The sequence below is a fragment of the Heptranchias perlo genome, chromosome 24 (genome assembly GCF_035084215.1).
Source record: "Heptranchias perlo isolate sHepPer1 chromosome 24, sHepPer1.hap1, whole genome shotgun sequence".
Taxonomy (NCBI): domain Eukaryota; kingdom Metazoa; phylum Chordata; class Chondrichthyes; order Hexanchiformes; family Hexanchidae; genus Heptranchias; species Heptranchias perlo.
In genome coordinates this window covers 15,908,714-15,913,458 of record NC_090348.1, presented here as the reverse complement: position 1 = coordinate 15,913,458, position 4,745 = coordinate 15,908,714, and positions in this window count along the sequence as shown.

The following is a 4,745-nucleotide window of genomic DNA, read 5'->3' as shown; positions in this document are numbered from 1 at the left end:
TGCAAAGCATTGTGGGAATTGGCGGTTGCTGCTGAAAGGCGCGGGAACAGTGCTCGAGGCCGCGAAGGAAATTACAGCCGACCCCCCCCCGACCGAGGGGCGGATGAGGAAATCACAGCCGATGCCCCCCCCCCCCCCCGACCGAGGGGCGGGTGAGGAAATCACAGCCGACGCCCCCCGACCGCGGGGTGGGTGAGGAAATCACAGCCGACCCCCCCCCCCGACCGAGGGGCGGGTGAGGAAATCACAGCCGATGCCCCCCCCCCCCCGACCGCGGGGTGGGTGAGGAAATCACAGCCGACCCCCCCCCCCGACCGAGGGGCGGGTGAGGAAATCACAGCCGACGCCCCCCGACCGCGGGGTGGGTGAGGAAATCACAGCCGACCCCCCCCCCCCCGACCGAGGGGCGGGTGAGGAAATCACAGCCGACCCCCCCCCCCCGACCGCGGGGCGGGTGAGGAAATCACAGCCGACCCCCCCCCCCCGACCGCGGGGTGGGTGAGGAAATCACAGCCGACGCCCCCCGACCGAGGGGCGGGTGAGGAAATCACAGCCGACGCCCCCCGACCGAGGGGCGGGTGAGGAAATCACAGCCGACGCCCCCCGACCGAGGGGCGGGTGAGGAAATCACAGCCGACGCCCCCCGACCGAGGGGCGTGTGAGGAAATCACAGCCGACACCCCCCCCCCAAAGCCCCGACCGAGGGGCGGGTGAGGAAATCACAGCCGACGCCCCCCGGCCGCGGGGTGGGTGAGGAAATCACAGCCGACCCCCCCCCCCCCCCCCAGCCCCGACCGTGGGGCGGGTGAGGAAATCACAGCCGACACCCCCCCGACCGTGGGGCGGGTGAGGAAATTACAGCCGACACCTCCCCCCCCGACCGCGGGGCGGGTGAGGAAATTACAGCCGACACCTCCCCCCCCGACCGCGGGGCGGGTGAGGAAATTACAGCCGACACCTCCCCCCCCGACCGCGGGGCGGGTGAGGAAATTACACCAGACATCCCTCATTGGGGACCCCTTAAGGAAATTAGCCACTTTGGTAGGAAGACTAGAAAAGCAGAATATTTTTTAAAAGGAGAGTATAAGAAATGTTGATAGTCAGAGGGAGTGGGGTGTCCTTGTACACTAATCACAGAAAGTTAATATGCAGGTACAGCAAGCAATTAGGAAGGCAAATTGTATGTTAGCCTTTATTGCAAGGGGATTGGAATATAAGAGTAAGGGGGTCTTGCTGCAATTATACAGGGCTCTGGTGAGACCACACCTGGAATACTGTGTACAGTTTTGGTCTCCTTACCTAAGGAAGGATATACTTGCCTTAGAGGGGGTGCAACAAAGGCTCACTGGATTGATTCCTGGGATGAGAGGGTTGTTCTCTGAGGAGAGATTGCGTAGAATGGGCCTATATTCTCTGGAGTTTAGAAGAATGAGAGGTGATTTCATTGAAATTAGAGAGCTTAATAGGGTAGATATTAATTGTATGATTTCTATCAATGAGTGTTAATTGTATTCAGGTGGTGGGCATCAATTGGGAACTCACTGGTGTCCTTTTTATAGGAGAGCTTATTGAGGGAGTGATGTGTGTTAGGGGAATTTCTATGAATAAAAGCTTAGAAACAACTAAAGACTAGGCTCTAGTAGTCTATCCTTCACCATGTTGCTATCCAATTTATAAACAGGGTAGTAGAGAATTGTTACCTAAAGGTGGAGGTTGGAAACTGATTTTGTTTTGGATATGAAGAAGAACTTGAAAGCCTAGTGGCCATTGTGGAAAAAGGAAGAAAGCAAGTTTAAATAGATGAGTTATGATTTTCCTCCAATGTTCTTGGAGTTTGAACCATATGACTAGTGGAAGAATGAGGTTGATATGTGAATATGGGTTACTACTCTGCCAAAGTGGAAAAAAAAGGCATAGGCTTGGTGTTGTCGCTTCTGGAACAAAGTAAAATCACAAGTGAGGTATTTTCTGAGATCTTTTGGATAATGATGAAGGTTTTGTCTTTCTAATAGAATTTCTGGATTGACTCTATGAGAGATGGTATGTTAAGTGCCTATGAGGCCCAGTTAGTATTTGATAGATTTTGGAAAATGGCTGGTCATTCAATGGAAGAGTATATTATTGACCTTAACAAATTGTACAAAAGGTTGACAAAGTTCAAATTAGAAATCTCTGGATTGGTACTTGTGTTTAAATTACTAAATTGTGCTAAGGTGTCTCATGGACAGGCAACTGGTCTTAACTGGTGTCCAGTTCTCTGAAAAAGACACTTTTTGATCAAATGTATGCTGCCTTTAAGAAATTCCTGGGGAAACAGTCATTCCCTTCAGCTTTCATGGAACAAATGAGGCTTTCTGCTGTGACACAAAATAGAAGATTCGATGGTTACACAATAGTTCGATGCTAAATGCAGGCGCCAGAACAGGTTTCAAGAGCGTCAAGCGTCAATATGACAGAAGGATTAAAGACAGCCAGATTAGTGATGAAAGCAGGTAGAGCAAATCCAGTTATATCAACAGAAGACAAAAGTGGGACAATAATAACTTGAGAAAGAATTCCAGGAATGCCCAAGGAAAAATCAGTAGATGCATTAGATGTGACTCTAAGTATCGTTATGAGTTGAATTGCCTAGAGCGTAGATGCAGGTTCTTTGAACTGATGCATGAAGGAAGTAGTTCTGATGACTCGAATGAAGACAATGATTAACGCGAACAGATTATATTGGTCACAAGAAATTTTTATCCTGTGATGAATGTATTAGTCGCAGATTCCTTTGAATTGTGCGGTGTTTGTTAGTGCATGTACTTCAACTGTATGCAGGGTAGTTTGGTTAAAATTGATTCACTAAGAAGTGAGGATTAAAGCAAGGTTAAGGATTGTTTTAGGTTTGGAGATAGCAATACCTTGAGGTCGCTCAATAGGTAATTCCATGTAAAATAGCTGGAGTAAGTTATTTTATAAGTACGGATGTAGTCTCATGAGATACCAATGCTTTTGGGTAAACTTTCCATGAAAAAGGCAAAAATGAAACTTGACATGGAACACTAAGAGGCAATAATTTTTGGGAAATCGGTTGATCTGAAGTTTACCCAGTCAGGACATTATTGTATCCCCTCAATAAAACCTGATGTTTCTCATCACTGTTAAGCAAGTATTAATGGCATCAGACAATAAGAATAAGAGGGGGAAAAAAAAACATTATCTTAAAGTTACATGGACAATTTACCCACCCTTGTCAACATTTAAAAATCCTGCTAAAAGATGCAGATGTAATTGATGATGAATATAGGAGGTGAATAGACGAGATTAGTGAGAACTGTGAAATCTGAAAGAAGTTTTCATCTTACATTTTATTGACCTGGCAACCAAGGTTCCCTCATTTTTTTCGGCCATGTGCGGAATGAATTTGGGTTTGTGCACTGACTTTTAAAAAGGCTGTGTGCGTCACTGTGGGGAAAAAAAATCACAACTTTAAATAGAACATCTTTTTAGAAAACATTATTAAGGGTACAGAACAAATGTACAAAATAATGGATAATTGTAACAATTTAATGTTCTATTGGCTGATAAATTTATATGGTTTATGAAATGAATTTCTTAAGTTGCACGAGGATTGAACAGAGCAGTCTCATTACATTTTATTAAAAATTATCTGATGGGAACGATTCCCATTAGCTTTTTGTTGAATCAGCTTAATGACTCTGATTCAAACATAAATAAATCGTGTGCAATCAATTTTTAAATTGAGTCAGAAATACAAAACAGCTGTCAAATAAATCAGTGTGAATTTGGGGAAGGGGAAAGGGAACAGTTTAACTAAAGTTTCCCCCCTTCCCCAACTGGGGCTGGAGCACTGGGGATTGGGGAGGCAGAGCTGGACAAGGGCCTGGGTTCCGAACATTAGTCAGTGCGAGAGGGGCCGAGAGCACTGGTTTGGTGCACGGATGGAATGTTTTAAGTGCGCTGCCCACAACAGGTGGCTGCACATGCTCGGCTTAGAGGGAATAGTGCTGGCTACAAGATTTTGTATTTCTACACTAATGTAAGGAGAAGGTGGTTATTCTGGATAAAATTATGGAAAAATGGATGGGGACTGGACTTGGGACACCAGCAAAGTTTTTGACCAATAATGGAGTTGAATTCGCTAACGCGGAGTTCAGAGATGTGTGAGAATATGAATATAATTGTCATGAATACAGCAACTGACGGCCCTTTTTAGCAATGGCCTTTGTGAAAGGAATCGTGCTGTGATCGATAGCATAGTGCATAAAATTTTGGGTGATCGCATGCACTGTGAATTGTCAACTGCCCTAGCATAGGCAGTTCATGCAAAGAATACTCTTCAGATGGTTGGAGGATATTGTCCTTACCAACTAATCCATGGGCACAATCCCAAATTACCTTCTATTGTTTATGATAATATTCCTGCTCTAGAAGGTACTACAATTCATGCCATTTTTTCCTGAGCATTTAAATGCTATGCATGCAGGGAGATAGGCTTTTATCAAGGCTGAGGTATCAGAAAATTTGTAGAGCACTGAGGTGTCATATTAGAGCATCTGAGACAGAGTTCAATTCAGGAGATTGATATACTATAAGAGAGGGTCATAAGGAATGGGAAGGCCCTGGTAAGATAATAGGTTGTGATGGTAAGACAGTACTTGTCCAACATGGCAATCAAGCTGTTAGGGTTCATTCCTCATTAATTGGAATTAATTATAAAATCTGACTCAGCAGTTGATAGA